Source organism: Belonocnema kinseyi, chromosome 7 (assembly GCF_010883055.1).
Source record: "Belonocnema kinseyi isolate 2016_QV_RU_SX_M_011 chromosome 7, B_treatae_v1, whole genome shotgun sequence".
In the NCBI taxonomy this organism is placed as follows: Eukaryota; Metazoa; Arthropoda; class Insecta; order Hymenoptera; family Cynipidae; genus Belonocnema; species Belonocnema kinseyi.
Genome location: NC_046663.1, coordinates 56,622,189 through 56,644,852, shown reverse-complemented (window position 1 = coordinate 56,644,852; position 22,664 = coordinate 56,622,189). Strand labels below are relative to the sequence as shown.

General features: G+C 30.4%; 1 protein-coding gene across 1 annotated transcript in view; it reads left to right on the top strand.

Annotated features, from left to right (window-relative positions):
- Positions 1-12,078: 12,078 nt before the first annotated feature.
- Positions 12,079-22,664, top strand: part of LOC117177185 (synaptotagmin-7) — an 858,402-nt gene continuing 847,816 nt past the window's right edge. Inside the window, exon 1 of the mRNA XM_033367709.1 lies at positions 12,079-12,191. The gene's annotated coding sequence lies outside the window, so the exon portion shown is untranslated. The remainder of the gene's footprint in view (positions 12,192-22,664) is intronic.

The following is a 22,664-nucleotide window of genomic DNA, read 5'->3' as shown; positions in this document are numbered from 1 at the left end:
TGATCCGTACATGACCTTCCTGGCATAAACCCACTTTGGACTTCTCAAATCTTTGCTTCTGTTATTTTCATTACCCTACGAATAAGTATTTTTGAATATATTGTACTTACGGTGCTTGATAAGCTAATCCCTCTGTAATTATTGCACTCACCTTTATCTCCCTTTCTCTTGTATATTGGTACGATAATCGCTTCTTTCCAATCGTCTGGGACGTCTCCCATCTCGAAATATGAATTGATCAATTCGCACAGCCTATGCGGTATGCACGCGCCACCGTGTTTAAGCATTTCAGCGTTAATACCGTCTACCCCGGCAGCCTTACCGTTTTTCAAGTTCTTAATTATATCCCTAACCTCAGTGACACAGACTTTTTCAATTGAGTTCTCCATCGCATCGTGTTCAACATCGCAGTTGTGGTGTCCTATAGCTTCATCTCCGAATTGTCTCCTAAAATAGTCTCTGAAAGCCTCTAGTAGGCTGGTGACCTTCTCACCATGATAACAAAAACACAAACCCAAGACGACTCTCTCGGTTCCAGTTCTACTTCCCCCCCTCTCCCAATCCTCCCTTATTAACTGAAGTTTTTGGTGGGACTGACGTTAGAACTACAATCTCCATCATATGACGATTTGATACTTAACTTTGACATGATTTCGACTCAGACAAAATATAGTTGATTTTCATAATTCAATGATTTTTTGAAATTGTTCTTAATTCGCTTAAGGTTTTTTTTTTAATATGACCTTGATTTTTTATGAATTTCATCGCATTCTTGTTATTATTTTTAAATTTCTCTAAATTTAATTCATTCTTACTGCAAGGAATATAATTTTTCAATTTTTTCAATTAATTTGATTTTAACTTAAATTGGTTTGAAGTGTTAAGCATTTATCTTGAACGTTTTAAAATTCACCTGATATTCTTGTAAATTACATAGAATTATTTTGAATTCTTTTAAATTGAAAAGAACATGAGTGCTATTATTAATGCACATTAGTGACTTAAAGTCATTGTTTGTGTTAGAAGTTGGTCCCTTTGCCTCACTTTTTCGGTCTAAATAGGTCACCTATTTACTTTTTTCAGGAAAATTAAGCTGTACAGCCTTGAAAATAAAAAATAAAAAATGTATTTGTTTAAAATTGTTTTATTCAGCTTTATTAAGTTTTATTCATTTCTAATCGGGCGCTCGTCAGGAAAAATTTAGAGGGCCTTTCTAGTTCTGTAACGCTGTGTTAGCCAGGTTCTAGCTAGAATTTCTGAGCAGGTCGTAACGAGAGTGCCCTTTTATTGCTCGATGATTAGTAACGCCCCGTCTAGACCCTTTCTCTTATCTGATAAATATTTAATTGATATGACAAAAAATGTATTTAAAAATAAATATTAATTGATTGCGAGTATTTTGACTTTAAATATTAAGCCCTATTTAGAGTGAATACATATATTAAATTTTTAAACATTATGTTACAAATAAAATTTCTAACGCTGTGAAGTATTGAACACCTACATCTATACCTAAATCTATCGCCTAGCAGTCGGGAGTCTTAACTATTAGGCTAAACCTTCGAGTTGATAGTCGATGAAAAATCCATACTCATAAGCTATAGATCAAAAAATTTTGAACTCTCTTTTTCTAATTAAATATTTAATATTATACGACGTTATTTACATGTAAAATATACGAACTGTTAACAGGAATATCAATAAAATAATTTCTAAATAAATAATTTTAATCGATTGAAATTTGTCTTCCTGTAATATTTTGTTTTTGCCCGTTGTAGACTACTTTAAAACCTTTTATAATGAAAGGAAATGTAATTGTTTCTGAACAATTATAGTTTTTCACAGGGATGGAATTTTTTTCTTAAAACAAAAACAGGATAAGATAGATTTGCTATACCTGTACGAGGCACGAAATTCTTAACTAGAACCTGATAGGGCACCCATCTGTTTTTTCTAGATTAGATATTCTGATAGAGGCCCCAAACAGTTTTTTCTGTACTAGATATTCCGATAGCGGCCCTAAGCATCTTTTTCTAGACTAGATATTATGATAGGGACCCCATTGGCACCCAACTTCAAATAAGGAAGGATGGGGAAATTTCTGCACGGGCCGTTATAAACTTCTTGTAATTACCGCCACATGATCCTTAATAGAGATTTTTTTAAAAATTGGTTTAATTCAAAAAGGCGTGTTGGTTCAAAATAACGTACAGACCAATTTTGATGCAAAAAAAATTAAACTGATGAAATTGTCCAGATTGTTGTCGAGTCCGATTTTTAAGTTAGTTTTTCGATTTTTGTATACACAAATATGACCAAAAAATATTCCCTTCTTATATTTGACATTTCCGACGGTCGGAATTAATGGAAAATTTTGGTTTTTTGGTTTTATCTCAGGTAATATGCAAAATCCAAAAAATATTTTAAATAAAAGTTGTAGAACACATCTAAATACACATTTCTTGCTTCAAACATTTTTTTTTAGCAAGTGATAGTTTCCCAGAAAATCAGAGATATATCGGTTTTCATAACAAAAAAAAACGCATAAGCAATGTCTCTTCACAGTCTAAATGAAAATCATTGCGAAAGAAAATAATTGTAAAGAGAAATGGCAAAGGGAATGGTAAAATGAAATGGCAAAGGTAAATGGTAAAGGGATGCCTTCCCGCCCCAACGAGACGTTGGAAAAGGTGTAGGGGTGCGACCTTACATTATTTTTTTGACAAGTCACAGGGGTGACTTCCCGCCTCCAGGAGTCGTTGGAAAAAGGGTAGTGGGGACCTAACATTATTTTTGTGACCAGTCGCAGGGATGCCTCCCCCCTTCCCCCCGAAACATTGGTAAAGGGGTACGGTTGTATCAGTGATTTGACATCAGTCCTTTTAATTGACAACTTTATAATGATTTTAGCAGTATTTATAATTTGGTGATAAATTGAATTGTTTGTTTAAGTAAATTTAATAAACAAATGCATTATTTGGGCGTTGAAGCACGAAATTCTTAACTAGAACCTGATAGGGCACCCATCTGTTTTTTCTAGATTAGATATTCTGATAGAGGCCCCAAATAGTTTTTTCTGTACTAGATATTCCGATAGCGGCCCTAACCATCTTTTTCTAGACTAGATATTATGATAGGGACCCCATTGGCACCCAACTTCAAATAAGGAAGGATGGGGAAATTTCTGCACGGGCCGTTATAAACTTCTTGTAATTACCGTCACATGATCCTTAATAGAGACTTTTTTAAAAATTGGTTTAATTCAAAAAGGCGTGTTGGTTTAAAATAACGTACAGACCAATTTTGATGCAAAAAAATTAAACTGATGAAATTGTCCAGATTGTTGTCGAGTCCGATTTTTAAGTTAGTTTTTCGATTTTTTTATACACAAATATGACCAAAAAATATTCCTTTTTCATATTTGACATTTCCGACGGTCGGAATTATCGGAAAATTTTTTTTTTTTGGGTTTATCTCAGGTAATACGCAAAATCCAAAAAATATTTTTAAGAAAAGTTGTAGATCACATCTAAATATACATTTCTTGCTTCAAACATTTTTTTCTGCAAGTGATGGTTTCCCAAAAAATCAGAGATATATCGGTCTTCATTAAAAAAAAAACGCAGAAGCCATGACTCTTCACATTCTAAATGAAAATCATTGTGAAAGAAAATAATTGTAAAGAGAAATGGCAAAGGGAATGGTAAAATTAAATGGCAAAGGTAAATGGTAAAGGGATGCCTTCCCGCCCCAACGAGACGTTGGAAAAGGTGTAGGGGTGCGACCTTACATTATCTTTTTGACCAGTCACAGGGGTGACTTCCCGCCTCCAGGAGTCGTTGGAAAAAGGTATATGTATATGTAGCTATAACTAGTATAGTAGTAGTAACTAGTAACTAGTAGTAGTAGTAACTAGTAGTAGTAGTAGTAGTAGTAGTAGTAGTAGTAGTAGTAGTAGTAGTAGTAGTAGTAGTAGTAGTAACTAGTAACTAGTAGTATAACTAGCTAACATTATTTTTGTGACCAGTCACAGGGATGCCTCCCCCCCCCCCCGAAACATTGGTAAAGGGGTACGGGTGTATGAGTGATTTGACATTTCCAGTTATTTTGCAAAAATTTTGATTCAAAACAATATTATAAATATTAAATAAGAATATTAAATTTATTATACGAATGCATTATTCGGACATTTGTCAACGAAAAAAATCGTTTTTTTTTCAATATCAGTCCTTTTAATCGACAACTTTATAATGATTTTAGCAGTATTTATAATTTGGTGATAAATTGAATGGTTTGTTTAAGTAAATTTAATAAACAAATACAGTATTTGGGCGTTGACGACAATAAAATACGATATTTTTCAATGTCAGTCCTTTTAATTGAGAATTTCGTGATAATGCCAACACCAATCAAAACGCAGCCCCACAAAAAATTGGTTTTCTGCAATCCGAGCTAAACCACTATAACCATACGTTTTCGAGGTCGCGAAATCTGAATCCGGGGTCCGTTTGACCCCATCAGGCCAGGATCAAGGTCAATTGATAGTCAAAAGGGAGAAAACAATTTCATTGGCGAAAACCTCTATACTTTTAAACGTCTTTAGGGTCGCTGAAACCGAATCCAGGGTCGGATTGACCCCCTAAGGTTAGGGACAAGGTTAAGTGAAGGTCAAAATGAGAAATAACGATGGACTCGGCGCGAACCACTACATTAAGACGATGTTGGGGTTACTTAATCCGAATCCGATTTCATGTGTACCCCATCAGGTCGGAATAAAGGTCATCTAAAGCTTAAAACTGAGAATTTCATGTTTGATAAAGTTTGACCTTAGGATGACCTTCATCCCAACCTAATGGGTTAAAAATGACCCTGGATTCGGATTAAGCGACTCCCAAAACGCCTTAAAATAGTGGTTCACGCTGATTCAATCATTTTTTCTCATTTTGACTTTCACATGATCTTGATCCTGATTTGATGGGTTCAAAATGACCCCGGTTTCGGATTCAGTGACTATAAAAAACGTCTGAGTGTAGAGGTTTTCTCTGATTCAATGATTTCATAAGATCAAATGGCTTTCTTCACTTTGATCTTCAACTGATCTTGATCCTGATCAGATGGAGTCAAACTGAACGCGGATTCGATTCAGCGAACTCAAAATCGTATAGGTAATTTGGTTTAGCTCAGGTTGCAGAATTTTTTTTGTAGGGCTGTATAATTAGTTGCTGAACCGTATGATTTTTTTAAATCAAGTTCAATAAACAAATGCATTGTTTTGGCATTTCTCAGCAATAATTTTTTTTTTAATTGTAGTTCTTCTAATTCGAAATTCACAAAAAATTTAAGTAACATTCATAATTAGAAAATAAATTGTATGTTCTTTTAAAATAAATTGAACAAACAAATGCATTATTCGGGCATTTCATGACGGGAAAAATTGATTTTTAAACGTAAGTATTGCCAGTTTTTTTATTTGGGAACTTTATGATAATTTTATTAAAATTTATTATAGCTTGAGAAGTTGCATGACTTCTTTAAACAAATTTCATGAAAATACATTATTTAGTTATTTTTTGCCAAAAAAATCGTTTTTTTTCATGTGAGTCCTCTCAGTTTTAGTCTTTCATTAAGTTTATTGTTTTTATTAGGCTGCAACTACTGCAACTACATGTTACAGTGGAATTACCTTTTTCTTCAACTTTTGTCTGTGCAACGAAATTTGTTAATACAATATATCAACTTTTTATGACTGTTGCAGAAATTATCGTGAAAAATTAAACCTTTTCGTCGGCAAATCTCTGAATGATGTATTTCTTCATCATATTTGATTTTTAAATAATACGTTTAAATAATACGTTGCTAAAATTATCAATAATTTATATATTTATTATATATATATTATATTATATATTTATTATATATGCTTATAATATTACCAAGAATAATCTTAGTAGAATTTTTTCTATTGTAATATAGTTTTCATACAAATTCTTCTTGCAATATAATTTAAAAAACGTCAAATTATTGAAAATGATGGAAAACACAATTTCAACTAATAATTTGCATATACATAATTTTTTTGCTTACTATATCATGGCAAAATATCTTTAACTAATGTTACCCATTAAAATGCAGGTGTATTCATTTTCTTCTTATTGACGAACACCAGGAACGTCAAATAGAAAAATTGCTATTTTTTCTGCATATTTTTCAGGTAGATTTGTGGCGACCGACATTTTCAAACCTATTTTTTCACATTTCAATACAATTTGACCGCAGGAGCTCGAAAATTCAATTTTTATAAATCATCGCGCGCGAATTTGTTTGTTTCTGTGTGTAGTTATGCAACTTTTATCTGTTCACCATACCTCAAGAAGTAAAAGACCTAGATCGACCATTTAGAAGTAGTTTTTTTCTTAGTTTGGAGATTTAAAAAAAATGTACCTTTATATCAGAAATTTTTTTTTTATATTCGGAACACAACAATACGATATCTGGTATTTGTTAACGTCTTTGAGACGCATATCGACTGACCTTATGTTAAAACTTATATGATCTACCAGTATCGGTTTACGAATTAAGAAAAAAAAAAGATTATTCTGTTTATACACTGAGAAAAAAGACTACTTGATTCAAAGAAACGTAGTACTGAATACGTCCAATCAAATATTGTTTTGATCGAAGACAATTTTTCTTATTTCAAGAAATAATGTTTTTTAAATAAGAAAATTACTTTTGTTATGAGCAAAATATCTTTACATCAAAAAAATATTTGATTAGACGTATTCAGTAAAGTATTTCTATGAATAAAGTAATCTTTTTTCTCAGCGTATGAGAGAAACTCTTTTAATATTCAATATATACATGAATACTATATCTAGTGTATTTAGTCGCATCTTCGAGATGCATCGATCGACTTATTGTTGAAACTTTTATTAGCTATCAGTACCGAATTATGAAGTTTTTAAAGAAATGGTTTGTTCCGTCTATATAAGGAAAACTTTTTTGATATTTAAAATACAGCAATTCTATATATAATGTATTTGTTCGCATCTTCAAGATGAATCGATCGACCTATTGTTGAACCTTTCACGTCCCAGCAGTATCGATGTATGTACTGTCGAAAAAATATGTGTATTCTGCTTACATTTGAGAAAAACTTGGTTTTTATTAAAAATACTACAGTCCTGTATCTAACATTTTTGTTCGCGTCTTGGAGACACGTCAAATAACCTACTGACGAACCTTAAATTAATTCCCATGATCTAGCAATACTGATTTATAAATTAAAAATATATATTATTTATATTGTTGAGGAGGTTAAAATATTTAATATTAAAGATGCAAAAGTATGTATGTGATATATTTATTCGCGTCTTCGAGACACATCGATTGCTCAATTTGAGAGCCCTTCATGACGTAGCATAACCTATTAATAGTATATTAATAATCAACCTATTAATAACCTTCGCTCAAGAGTTTGAGCGCACCTACGGCACGCGACTGATGGCAATCGCACTCCGCGCTCGGTCTTTGCATTTCACTGGCATTTGCGCACAGGCCACAGGCCTTTTAAAATCAAAGGTCAACGGACTGACAACTGTAGTTTTGTGATTTTGAACTCTCTTTTGTTAAAGCTCTTTCGGCTTTAACGAACACATTCTCATCACGTATCTCGTACTTTGCACTCAATTTTGTCCAAAATGTCAATTTTTCTTTATTAGACACAACACTTTTATATCAAATATAATACATTTTTTATGTAACTCTGCCTGGGATTGCTTATTAAGAAATTGCAAAATAAAGAGCAAATAGTATTTATCATGATTATTTTTATATTTGTTACTTATTTTGCTTTAAATTGTATTCTAAGCATTTGCATAGGGCTTAATACAGGAACCTATATAGGGTCCTATATGGGATCCTATGTCCTCTTTCGTCTTTTTTGTCCTTTTTCCAAAAATTTAATTTTCTTATTTTTAATCTTATTTTTTACGATTGAAAGAAAATCTACTCGTCCTATCGAAAAATGATTAATAATAAATTTATAGATCCTATTAGGCGAACAACTCTTGTTTGTTAATTTTAGTTAGTACTTGTGTTGTTCTTTTAAAAAAATTTAATATTTTTATTTTGAATGTTATTTTTTACGACTAAAGCAAAAACTATGTGTCCTATAAAAAATTATAGCTCATTTTTGGATGAACAAGGTTTGTCTAATTTTTTTCGTAGCTTGTGTCGTTAGTTCAAAAAGATTTTTTTTTTTTATTCTTAATGTTGTTTTTTACGACTAAAAACAAAAAATACGCATCCTATCGAAAAGTGATTCATTATGAATTTGTAGGGCTTTTCAGCATGCGCAATTTTAGTTTATACATTTTTTCGTATCTTGCATAGTTTGACCAAGAAATGGAATTTTTGGATTGTTCATTGTTTTTGGTAGATCAAAATTTGAATTTTCAACTTTTCAATCAAATTAAAAAAGTTTTTATCATAATCTTGTAGGGCTTTCAAAAAACAATGATTTTTCTTTTCTTAACTTTTCTTCATATCATGCGTTGTTTGGCTTAAAATGTTCATTTTAGTTTGTTTTTTTGGATACTGAAAATGCTCTTACTCTGATAATTTTCTTTTTAGAGAAAAAAGTCACAAGGATAAATTATTTGAGTTTCTAAGTTCTATGAATAACCGTACATAGGATTTTGAAATATTGAAAAAAAGTAGTTACAAAAATTTTGAAAACGCGGTCGCTTTTTGAATTTTTATCCCAAATAGCTGGTTTACGAACTTGTTCTTTCCTTTTAGGCCTTAAAAAAGTGTGCCAAAACAGAATCCAATCTGATCCATTTATCGAAAGTTATCGTGCCTACAGAATATAGACTACAGACAGACAAACATCTTCGTAAAAATCGTTTTTTTCTGAATCAGTGGGACTCAAAACGTGGCGATTTGATAAAAGCCGACAATGTGAAATTTTACATAAAACCAATACCTTCTTATTAGGATGGGAATGAAAAAAGACGTTTTTTGTCATAAGATTTATTCCGAATCGTCAATATTAGCTGAATTGAGTTGAAAATCAACATTTCTCTTCAAAAAGAACCCAAGAATACAAATAAAATATTACTTTTTAAATATCACCGTTATAAGTCTTTTTTATAGGGTTCCAAAAAACTCCATAAGTGGAAAAATGGATTTTTCTAGTTTTTGGGGCTAATTAATTTTAAGTTTAAGTAATTTAAGTAATTTAATTTAATTTAAGTAATTTCTTATTGTTTTTAGAATTTTATTTTAGAATAGACTTAAAAAGTCGCAGTTTCCAAAAAATTTCGACTTTTTGCAGAATTTTTAATTAGAGTAAGGTAATACTTAAATAATATTGAAAAACATAATTTTTTGAACAATTTAATATTCTATTTTAATAATGGTAGAGACTTCGATTTCTTTCTTTAATTTTCAACTTTTTGTTCACTATTCACTGAGAGTGAGTTATTATTTAAGTCAATGGCAAAAATAATTCTTTAAGTAAATTATAATTCTTTACAGCTGCCTTCTTCTATCTTAATACTACATAGTTGCGATTTTTTCTGAAATTTTTAACTTTTTTCCCATCTTTAAATCAAAGTGAATTAATAATTGATTTAAGTTGACAAAAATAATTGTTTAAACAATTTATTTTAATTCTGAAGAATATTATGTTTGCTTAATGGTAGGAAGTTGCGGGTTTTTCTGAAATTTGTAACTATTTGTCTATTTTTACTTAAAATGACTTAATAATTAATGAAATTGAGTAAAAACAATTGTTTAAACAAATTATTATTGTTCATAACTATCTATATATTATTGCCGGATAGTGGCGGTTTATTTATGAAATGTTTAACTTTTTGTCTATGTTTGACCTAGTGAGGTAATAATTAATGAGAGTTAATGAAAATTACTTTTTTAAACATTGTGTTCTTGTTTATAAATATCTTCCCTCAGATAAATGCTAGACACTTGCGGTTTTTTTTCTGAAATTTTAAATTTTGCTATGCATTTTAAGTTATAAACAAATAACAATTGAACATAAGAGACAAAGAAATTTTCAACAAGTTATTTTTTTTGCAGACTTAGTCCTTCCACCTACCCCTAATCTCCTAATTATTTTATTCTTCTTTTGTCTCTTGTGTAAGATAGCTTTTTTGTTTAAATTAATTTTGCTTAACCATTAAGATAAGAGAAAAAATAAATCACTTAGAACAATACAACACAATTTAAAAAAAAAATTCTTTTTGAGGTTCACTTATTATTTCTGCGTAACTGAAAAGTGAAAGCAAAACTATAATGATTTCAGAAAAAAGGAGATTTCTAGCATTACTCTAATGGAAGATAGTTATAAACAATAATATATTGTTTAAGCAACTATGCTATCTTGCATTTTATATTACTTTACGAAAGTAAAACGTGGGTAAAAAGTTAAAATTTTCAGAAGAAACTTCAACGAATGATTATTTTTCCTTAATTGAATTAATTATTAACTGAGTCTAAGTAAAAAGTAGACAAATACAGTGAAACTCTTATATAGCGTCGATTTTGGGGCTGATGTTGGGTGGGAACTAACTCATTATAGCCCGCTCCGCTTTGGTTTTTTCTTGCTTGAGTGCTCGCCTGAGTGACAGCCACATATTCCGCACACCCCGCGCAGTCCTGTTATACCTATATGCGGTGCGGCCTCAATTCTCGGAAGGGCTATAGAAGTGAGAGCTATTGAAGAGTTTGACTGTAATAGAAAATTAAAAAAAACGCAACTTTGTAGAATTATACAAATTAAATATTATAGCCAATTGTAATATGTTGCTTAAAACAATTCATTCTGTTGACTTTAATTAAAAATTCAATAAAAAATGAGCTTCTAATTTTATTCGAAGAGAAAATTGCTAAAATCGCAAAACTAATTTTTTCAATGTGGTTTTTTTTTTGGGATCCGATAAAACAGACTTATTAAAGTTATATATAAAACTAATATTTTATTCGTATTCTAGTTATTTTTTAAGAGAAATTTTGAGTTACAAATTTCTGGGCAATGTGCAAGAGAATCCGAAAAAGAATTTTCATTCTATTTCTTGACCACCCTAGTGCGGAACCATTAGCTTGCAAAATATGTAAAGTCTCAATTTTGCTTTCATTTGGGAAAAACTTACTTCTACGAGGAAGCAAATTGATTTGATGACGAAGCAAAGCGCTAATGAAAGATGCACAAGTAATTACACCTACAGTGAATAAACCCATAGTAATTCGCAGCGGTATTTTAAAAACGTAACCAGGTTTTACACTGGTCTTTAAATATTAATGGTCAGGAGAAATGAAAAATTAATCAGAGAAATCAGGGATTTTGAAAATGTAGTTTTTAGGCCACCCTGATACTCGGATTTCTCCTTTTCCTAGACGAATCATCAACTTCACATGCAGCAATTTCTTTCCCGAGTGGCGCACCGTGATCACATGATCGATAATAAATCCCAGAAGACTGCTGTAGGTATTTTATAAAATCTAGGAACAGGGGGCTGGTCCTTCCCCCAAGTTCTGTCTTATTACCGACTATGCAAGCGTCTAAAATTGCAAGCCTTCGACTTTCCGACTAGTTTTCCCGAATTTGATCCACATACGATGGGCGTAGAACCTCTAAGGATTTCAGTCATGGTGGTGGGGGCGGAAAGCTCGGTGGTAGAGAAGAAGAGGCAAGAAGGGGTTGGCTACCGCGAAGCAGCAGTGCGACGCGATACTGGCAGCCACGCGGTTGCCTATTTAGTCTTTCTCACTATCAGAGTTTCCCCCATTATAAAAAATAGTTATAAATAATAGTAAATTTTTAGTCTGATTTAAAATCGACCCATGTCGATTTTCTTGACTCAGAATTTCGCTTCGATTCCTTCTCATCCTTTTCGAACAATAGTTTGTCAGTGTCAGTGCTTTCTTGTTTTCTTCCCTTCTATCTTATTCAATTTGTCGAAGGTTTAAAAAAGTCTAGTTAATTGCTAGATTTGTTGCTTGAATTCTTATTAAAAATCCACGAATTACCGATGATTGATAACAAGTGTGAGTGAACGTATAACGTGCCACGTGAATATTAGTTTTGTTTAGTTCGATTTTTAAGGAACATTCTCCTGCTCTTTCCAGATAAGTTGCACCAGTCTGAATCAACGCGAATCCTGCAGGTAACTGAGATATTTTAAGTGGCCTCTTTCCATCGAATTTTTTTTAGTTTTCTTGGGGTTGAAGTTTGGAAAATATGTGCTCTTCGGCTGGAAGTGTAGTGCGAGGAAACGGGTGCGTCGGTGGAGAGTAATTAATAAAAAGGAAAGGAAATTAATATATTTCGGACAAAAATAAATCCCTATAGTGTAAACAAAATGCCGCTTTTAAAACGTATTGAATAATTTTTTTAAATTCAAATACATTTATAATTCACTAGTCTACTTTTTCATATTTACCAATATTATTATTATTATTATTTTGTGTTTTTCAAGGAAGTTAATAAACAATTGAAACTTCTGTATGAATTCCCAGATTTTTTGGATAAAAATAGCGGGACCTGCAAATAGTTATACAAGAGATAACGTAGTTTCTGAATAAATATTTTTGTAAAAATCTTTAAATGAGTTTAAACTTTATAAATTTAGCGCCTTAGTTATTTCTTTAATTATATTTTTAATTATTTAATTTCAATCTCCTTGCTTTAAAATATTAAAATTCGAAGATTTTTAGGGAAATGATATTAAAGGACGCCACGAATTTTCAGCGGTGTCCTATGTATTTTTTCGCCCTATTTTTAAATTAAATAAAATATTCGCGCAAAAATAAATTTTGGAGAGTTTACTTGACTGTCCAAGACTTCAGGATTTTGCACCAATTTTCAAACATTTCGTGTAACGTTTATTACAACATTCTGAATCTTGTGTTTATTTTCCCGTCCTAAAATTATGGGAAACCGGGAATTTTCGAACCGGAAAGTAATAGTGAATTATTCTTTCAACCGAAAATCTTACAATTTTTCAGAAGAAAAATCTATTCAGTCGCTTGAAATATGTATCACAAATATAAAATAAGTTCGATTAAAACTTTTTTAAAATTTCAAGTTAAATTTTTCTCTTTTTAAATGGATCTTTTTTAAATGAAATTTTAAAAGTTTTTAATGTATGGAATTGAATCATAAACTAATAAATCTTAATATTTTAAAAATCAAACAATTTAAAGAATTTAACGTGAAAAAATTCAACTGTTTCAAGTCGAATATCTTAGTATTTAAATAAAAGTATTCGTCTGATTGAAAGTTTATAAACTATTTTAAATTTTAAAATAATTAAAAATTATTATATTCATAATTAAACTTTTTTGTTAAATGACAAATCCTATTCAAGTGTTGTTAGAGTCTCAAATATCCCATTTTTAACTCATTAAATTAAAAAATTCATAATCACGAACAAGTACATTTTTTCATAATAAGCAATATTCATTCATTTAAAATAATCAATTATAAATAAAATATTCTATACGAAACAACTTGAATCTGTACTATGTGAAAAAGCCATAAATGGTCTCTTCAAAAATATTTAATTTGTCAGTGACATTTTCAAATTTCTTGTGTGAATAAAAATTAAACAATTAATAATTTTAAAAAAATCAGTTAACAAAATTAAAATGAATTTAAATGAAATGTTGAAGCTTTTCAAGGATTTCGGAGGTTTTAAGTGAACTAATTTTTTTGAGATCCCTGTAGATTCAAAATGATTTTTAACTTTAAAAAAAATTTTTTAACATCACATTATTAAGAAAAAAATAAAACAAAGTTTTTGCATTCAACTAACATTTAAATAATTATTAATTCGTAGCGACTTAAAGTTAAAATAATTTAAGTTTTAATTTAGAAAGTGTTCAGTTAAAAAAAAATTAATTAAATTTGTTTAATTATTTTGGATTATAACAATATTTTAAGAAAAATTTAAATTATTTTAACAAAATTTATAAGTTAACAAATTTGAAAAATAATAAAAAATTGGAAAACATTTCAAAAAATTTAAAGCAAAATGTAGATTTTTTAAGATTTCTTAATAAAATTTTCAAACTCTTTAAGGATTTTGAATGTCTTCAAGTTAGTTAAATATTTGTTCGTACACATACGAAGCATTAAAATAATTTGTTATTAATAAAAAACAATTTAAAAAATATGATTTGAAAAGATTTGAAAAAAATTTATGTGTAAATAATATTTGAATAAACATTGATTTGTTTTATTTGAAATACAAAGATTTAACTTCTAATTTAGAAAGTTTTTTGTTAAAAAAATTTAAATGATGTAAATTTGAAAATTTATCGATTTATTCTTCAATTCAAGGTATTGACAATGATAGTTTAAATAAAAAATTTTTGCTTAAAAATCTTGGGAACTGTACAATTCATTATAGTTTAAAATATAAAATTTTGCAGTTCTATGTCATTTAATCTAAAATTCTTCATTTGAAAAGTGTTAAAATATTTCATTTAATTCGTGCAAGTTATTGAGCGTTTGAATAAAAAACTTTTATAACCTTCGATTTTTAAAGTTCAAAGCAACCGGATATTGAATTTTGTTTAATAATAATAATGTAGCCAAAATCTCTTTTGGCTCTAATTAAACTTTTGTTACTGTTTCAAAGACCCTGGATGATAAGAGCCAAACAGAATTCTTGAAATATTTAATTACATAGCTCATTCACTTATAATTATCCTTAAATATTACATAAACTATAAATATTTAATCAAGAAATGGAATCCTGAAAGGGGTTATATCACTCATTCATGATTCGATCCCATCAAGCAATCCATTAGTTAATTACTTAAAAAGAATATTAATCGCAACGAATATTGACCCAAATCTCAATAAGCATAGTTCTCAGTCGGTTCGATTGAATAACCTAGAATCATCGTCAACCAATCTGGCTTATCACTCTACTATGCGGTATAAATTTTTATCTCTAGATACGCGTATTGGTTTCAATTTCGCAAACCTGATACGTCGCCTGATTTAATTTTAATTAGTTTTTGATCCGTTTTTCAAAGAAACTTAGTATAAAGATTAAACTGCAGGGGCTTTTCAAAGACTTCATTAGTGATCGTTACTTTTGAAACTCATTGAAGGGGCTAAAAGACAAACGAGGATTTACATTAAAGAGGGAATTCTCAGTTTAATTGACAGTTAGGGTATTTTCTCACTCGTACTGTTAAAAAAATACTTTTTGCTCAAGTTGTGTTTATTCCTGCAAAAGAACAGATTTTATCAAGAAAATTCAACATTAAAATTTTTCTGAAGCTTGACGGTTCAATGCAATAAACTGAGCAGCATAAAAAGTGGTAAAATAGAAAATAAAATTTTAGATCTTTTTAAATTTATTTATTTTTTTCACGAAAAGCGTATATTCAGTGAGAGTTTGTGAAGTCAGAGTCGAAAACTGCACGTGATAACGAAGGAGAGTGGAACGTTAGCCGGGAACAGGCTGTGCTTATCATGCGGAAGTAACGGTGCATGAAGGTCAATTTTTAAATGTTGGCAGAGAATTATACGCAGAAATTTTGTTTAAATTTAATAATTTTTTAAATACTTAGTATCTGTCAAAAGGGGCGTCTGCTAACTAGAAACCCCTTAAAATAGCCGGGCATTAAAATAAAACCGGGAAAACCCGGGAATAAAAGTTCGAATCAAGAATCACATCTAAAGTTTTGAAAAATTCGATATTTTTTATTAGTCGTTATAATAAGACGAATAAGTTTAAATTTTTATAATTTTCTTAAAAAGTTTTAGTAACGAAATCTCGCATAGATTGTTGTCGAAACCCTAATTGGTTGCGACTCTGCGTGAAAATGACTTTTCGTGACTGTTTTCAGTATGTTTATCTGTTAATAAAGATCACGAATTTTCCGCATCATCAATTTTTCAAATTAAAATTTCTAAATAAGATATTTTATTTCATAATAATTCTAATAATTAATTGGACTAATTTGAATTGTTAATGATTTCTTAATAATGGAAAATAATTATATTCTTAACATTTAGCTATCAAACTATAATTTTTTTTTACTTTTCAACACTTTTAAACAGACGAAAAAATGAAGTTATGGACACAAACTGAGAAAAACTGAAATTGCGAAGTGTATAAATGTAGATTTCTTCACAATTATAAAAAGGGAGATTTTTAAGACTTTTGAAAGTTTTTAAGAGAATAAAAATAATGTCTTAAGATTTAAGGGAAAATTTTTAATGATTTTTAAGTTTTAAACATGAATGTTAAGAGAACATTTAAACAGATTTTAAATGATTTCTTAAAATTGCGAAAAAATTGAGCATATTCTAATGCAAAAATGTTCAATTTTGAAAGATTAAAAATTTACAGAAAAAAGTGAAGTGAGCTTAAGAGATATTTGAAAGTTTTAGAAAGATTAAGACATTAATTTAAACCTTGAAAATATTTTTAAATATCTACAACAAAATGTAGATTCATGAAGATTTTTACAAAAAGTTTAGAAGCTTTCTAAGATTCTTGTAAGTTTCCGAGAGAATTATGTTAAAACATTAATTAAAAAAAATATTCCAAAACATTTAAATAAGTTTTCAAATTTGCTTAAAGATAATCAGGAAGATTTTAAGAATTTTTTTTTTTATTAATACAGAATTTTGTTTAATTTTATTTTAAAAAAAATTATTTTTAATGATATTTAGAAGGTTTAGAAGTTTATAAAGAGTTTCTTTTTAATATTAGGCAAAATTCGAATAATTTTAAAAGTTACAATTAGAAGGAGTAAAAGTTTTGGAAATATTAAGAAATAATTTAAAATTAAAAAAGATTTCAAGCAAACTTAAAACAAAATGTAAATCTTTGAAGATTTCAAAACAAAATTTAGAAGTGTTTTAAGAATATATTATTTTGTAAAATGAATTTTCGGAGAGAATTGATAAATATTTCAAAACATTTCTAATTGCATTGACAAGATATTCAGAAATTTTTAAGGCATTCAAAGACAATTACATTTTTTTAAGGATTCCAAACAATGTTAATCGAAATGTAGATGTTCAAGATTTCGAGCAAAAAATCTATGTGTACTTTTAAATTTATTTGGTATTAGAGATTAATAAATTGAATTTTGAATGATGATTACGATAGTAAGTGAATTTTACAACAACTTTGTTATAAACACATGTAATCATAATTTAACTAACGTATTAAAAGTTAACAAATATTTGTAATTTATTTTTTTCTATATTTTTATTTATTTTATATTTATATTTACTATCCTCACTCTTTCAAAATATAGATTTGATGAAATTTGAAACTTTTTGGGTACTGCCAATATGAAATTTGTTTTTCAAAAACGATTTAAAAAATTCATTTAAAAAAAAAGAAAATATTACCTGTGAGTGTAAAGACTACAAAATACAATTTCTGATATATTATAAAAAGTATTTTGTTTATTTGTGAAATTTTGTTGTTGTAATTAAGATTTTTTTTCCGTTATCTTTAAACTATTTCCTATATTTCGGGTGTAAGCTAGATCCTTATAGAATTAAACTGACATTTATTCATTCTCGAATTTTTAGCACCTTAAGAGCATGTACCAGAGTGTCACGTGACCCACTACATGACTTGTATTCAGCGGTCTTATTATTTAAAAAATTTAATTATTGTGTTGAAAATTTAAAAAATGGTTCCAAACATATGGGCACGTCTGTTTGACCCAATTGAATTTTTATTTTGTTCAAATAGTGAAATTTTATTAATTTCTTACTATCATTGAGAAGTACTAATGAAAAATCTTGTAGCTTTGTTTTTCGAAAATAATTGGCTTCTACTTCAATTTAAAAAAATAATTAAAAAATGTTGAAACTAAATAATAAAATATTAAAAAAAGAATTTATTATTAGAATACCTATGAACTGTGTTCTTTCTTCACGTGTATCAATAGCCCCTGAAGCAATGTGCACATTATTCTCTCTGAACGGAAATAAAAATATTTGGTTTTTGAAATTATTCTCGTAGATTGGACAAATTCCAAATTTCATCTGTGATATCATATTAAACGCTTGATTAATCATGTAATATAGTAATTTATAATAGCAACTTAAATCATCAATGATGATTATTTTTATTTTATCTGATAAGTAATCTTGACGAGAAAGGAAAGCGATCTTACTGTATTTTATCAAATAAATATAAAATTTTGAATTTTTTATACAAATATTATTGAAGTATTAGTTGCATTCATATTATATCCACCTTCATCGACTTATTATTGTCCTTATTTTATTAAAAATAATTATGAATTAAACATTTTTAAAGTCTGCTTAAAAACAATTTTTTCCGCTTTTTGTTGATTACACATGAGCTTTCTTTATCTTAAATCAGAGAATCGGGTCGTCGTATTTTTTATTGCAACAAATGGTAATTTTTTAAAATTTGTTAATTATATTGATTTTCCGGGGGCCGTTCATTTTTCGGAACGGTAAAAATTAAGAAAATTAAAATTTCAGAATGGTTTATAATACATAATGGTAAAACTTAGGAATAGCAAAAAGTAGAAAAGAGCAATAAGTCGGAAATCCAAAACTCTGAAAGGTATTTCTTCGGAAACAAAAGAAGCGGAATGGGTGAAAATTCAGAAGTGTTAAAATTAGGAGGGTGAAAAATTAGGAATATGTACATATACGGAGAGGAAAAATTCGGAATTGTTAATAAATATACCTATTAGCAGGTGTATAATTGCTTATTTTTGGTAGCAAACAAATGTTTATCGCAGTGAATTTAAATGTCATATCATAATAAATTTATGTTGCACGTTGCGAATTGTTTTTAAATTATATAATGATAGAAAATAATTATTTTTTCGTGAAAAATTTAAAATGACGGATTTCATAAATTTATTATGATATGCTATTTAAATTTACTGTGATAAATATTTGTATGCTACCATAAATAAAAAAACTATAGACCTGCTAATAGCAACATTTATTTACTATTCCGAATTTTTCTACTTTCCGAACTTTTCCTCTCCGTATTTTTACTTATTCCTAATTGTTCACCCTCCTAATTTTAACGTTTCCGAATTTTTACCCATTCCGCTACTTTGGTTTCCGAATAAATACTAGTCAGAGTTTTGGATTTCTGATTTATTCCTTTTTCCGAATTTACGTTATTCCTAAGTTTTATCATTATGTTTTATAACCCATTCTGAAATTTTACCTTTCTTAAATTTTATCCGTTCCGAAAAATGAACAGGTCCCGATTTTCCTAATATAATATATAGTATTGATTGGATTATGTCAATTCGGATCATGCATGGACTAATGTAAGTTTTTTAATTACTGTGAATATTGATTCTGGGGTATTTTTGTCTTATTTTTTAAACCCAGAGGGTTCTACTTTTATGTAGAGCATTTATAAATTGATATATACCGTGATTAGGTTCAGGAGACGGTCACGACACGAGGGAGATTTCCTATGGGGCCATCCATATACCACGTGGACACTTTAGGGGGGGGGGGGTATGGAAAAATTCCACGCTTGCCCACGAGGGGGGCCGGGGGGGGTCCGACTAGAATCCACGTGGACACACATTTCTCTAAATCTGTGCAAAATATACTGAAATGAGATAAGGTATTCTAGGTATACTCGAAATTTTATATTGTGCTGGCGCACATTATAATTTTCATTTTTATCTTTATTTTTATTATAATTTTTTTCACGACTTTTTATTTGAAACTAAAGTCATGTTTAAGCTCACGTTCTTAAGCTAATCCGAATTTTTTCAGCCAATTCATCGCTCCATTTGGACTTCTTGTAGTCCGGGAGCTCGCGACAATTCTATGGACGTCATTTTAGTACTCAATAAAATTTCAGACCCTTTTGCTTTCATAGTCAACAGTTCGAAATTCGTTGACTGACTAACAGCTGTTGGTGCATTTTGCATCAATTTATCGTTAAACTGGTTAAAAATTCGAGTGAAAAAACGTCATTTTAGTACTCTTCAAACCAACTTGGAATGATTGCTTGAATGCTAAAAACTAACAAGAAGTTTGACTGGCAGCTCCTGAGTGGTGCCAAAGTTGACTGGCAGGCTGTCAAACATGCCAAAAATTCGTGTGAAGAAACGTCATTTTAATACTCTTGAAACCCATTGGGGATGATTTTTTAGGTGCAAAGAACTAACCAAAATTTTGACTTTCAGCTCCAGAGTGGTGCCAAACTTGACGTGTAGGCTGTCAAATATATAAAAAAAAAGACAGGATGACAATTAGAACCTTTAGTTTAGTACTCTTGAAACCCACAGGGGATGATTGTTTTGGTGCAAACAACTAACAAGCAATTTGACTGGCAGCTTCTGAGTGGTACCAAAGTTGACTGACATTCTAATCGGCAGCCGAATAAAAGTTTTGTCCTTTTCATTAACTAAAATTTTCATCTATAGGATACTTCTCTAAAACTAATATGTATATGAAAAAAGAAACTACGAAAATCTCACTTTTTACGTAAATTCACATCTGCGAACAATGGGTTTCAAGGGTACTAAAATGACATTTCTTCACTTAAATTTTTGTCATGTTTGACAGCCTGCCAGTGAACTTTGGCACCACCGAGAAACTGCTAGGCAAATTTCTTGTTAGTTGCTTTTACCTAAACAAGTATCTCCAATGGGTTTCAAGAGTATTAAAATTACGTTTTTTTTCACTCGAATTTTTGACAGTCTGCCAGTCAACTTTGGCAACTCTCAGGAGCTGCCACTCCAACTTCTTGCTAGTTATTTTCACCTACCAAATTATCCCCAATGGGTTTCAAGAATACTAAAATTACGTTTTTTACTCGAATTTTTGAAATTTTTGACAGCCTGCGAGTCAACTTTGACACGTTTAAGGGGCTGTCAGTGAAACTTCTTGCTGGTTGTTTGCACCTAAGGAATTATCCTTAATGGGTTTCATGAGTACTAAAATGACGTTTTTTCACTCGGATTTTTGACATTTTTGACAGCCTGCCAGTCAACTTTGGCACGACTCAGTAGCTGCCAGTCAAATTGCTTGTTAGCTGTTTGCATCTGAACAATCATCCCCTATGGGTTTCAAGAGTATTAAAATGAAGGTACTAATTGTCATCCTGTCATTTTTTTTAAATGTTTGACAGGCGGCCAGTCAAGTTTGGCACCACTCAGGAGCTGCCAGGCAAAATTTTTGTTAGTTCTTTGCACCTGAAAAATCATCCCCAAAGGGTTTCAAGAGTATTAAAATGACGTTTTTGCACTCGAAGTTTTAGCATGTTTGACAGCATGCCAGACAAGTTTGGCACCACTGAGAAGTTGTCAGTCAAACTTACTGTTAGTTCTTAGCATTCAAACAACCATCCCCCGTGGGTTTCAAGAGTACTAAAATGACGTTTTTTCACTGGAATGTTCAACCAGTTTAACAATAAATTGTTGCAAAATGCACCAACAGCTGTTAGCCAGTCAAAGAATTTCGAACTGTTGACTGTGAAAACAAAAGAATCTGAAATTTTAGTGAGTACTAAAATGACGTCCATGAATTGTCGCGAGCTCCAAGACATTTTTAAGGCTAATAATATCTATATTTTCATCAAATATGTCCACGTGGACAAAGTACGGGGGGGGGGGGTCAAGATTTCACGGTTTTCCACGAGGGGTGAGGGAAGGGGGTAAAAAAGTGGTGAAAAATTGTCCACGTGGAATATGGATGGCCCCTATATAAACTGCTTTGATCACCATTCTCTTTTTTATTTTCAGGCTATTTTTTTAAATTAGTACTGACGACCTGAGAAAATAGTACGTTTCCATTCTTTAACGATTACAATTAAATGTACTTTTATTATTATTATTATTATTATTATTACACCATTAAGTCATTTCCCTTTCGGGGTAGGCGTGACTCACTCGGTAGGGGAAAGGAGTAGTGTGTGGAAGGGATAGAGATTTTTCAGATTGATCCAGAATTCTCGTGCTATTTAAGTAAATAACACGTTCGTTCCGCAACACTGCTCCGACCCAGGTTGCTGATCAATCTCTCTAGCAATCACTCCAAGCGAAGAACCTCACGAAGTCGTTATGTAAGGTTCCCCATTTGGGTCCATTAGTAGCCAAGGTCTTTGTTTCAGGCCTCATTCACTCTACTGACACTCTTTTTATTAACTATTTGCCGCCATACTTTCCTGTCGTGGCATACTTCTCTAACTTCTTTTATGTCCATGCATTTTTTATGCAAGCTCTCGTGTTTCTGTGACTTCTTATGTCTCTTCTAAGTAGGGTCTCATTCACACATTCTAACCATTCTTTCCGCGGTCTACCTCTGGGCACGTTGCCATTTACTTTACCTTGATACACTTGTTCCGTTAGTCGCTCATTTGGCATTCTCTCAACATGTCCGAACCATCTTAACCGATTTCTTTCCCATGTGTCTACTAGCGTCTCTTCTGCACCACATTCTTTTAGAAATGTCTCGTTACTTACTTTGTCCATTAGGGTTTTCCCCCATATTATGCGCATGAATCTCAAGTCAATTGCGATAATTTTACTCTTATCTTTTTCTTGATAAGTCCATGTCTCGCTACCGTATAGTACTGTCGGTACAAATATGGAATTATGTATTGCCATTTTAGCTTTATTTG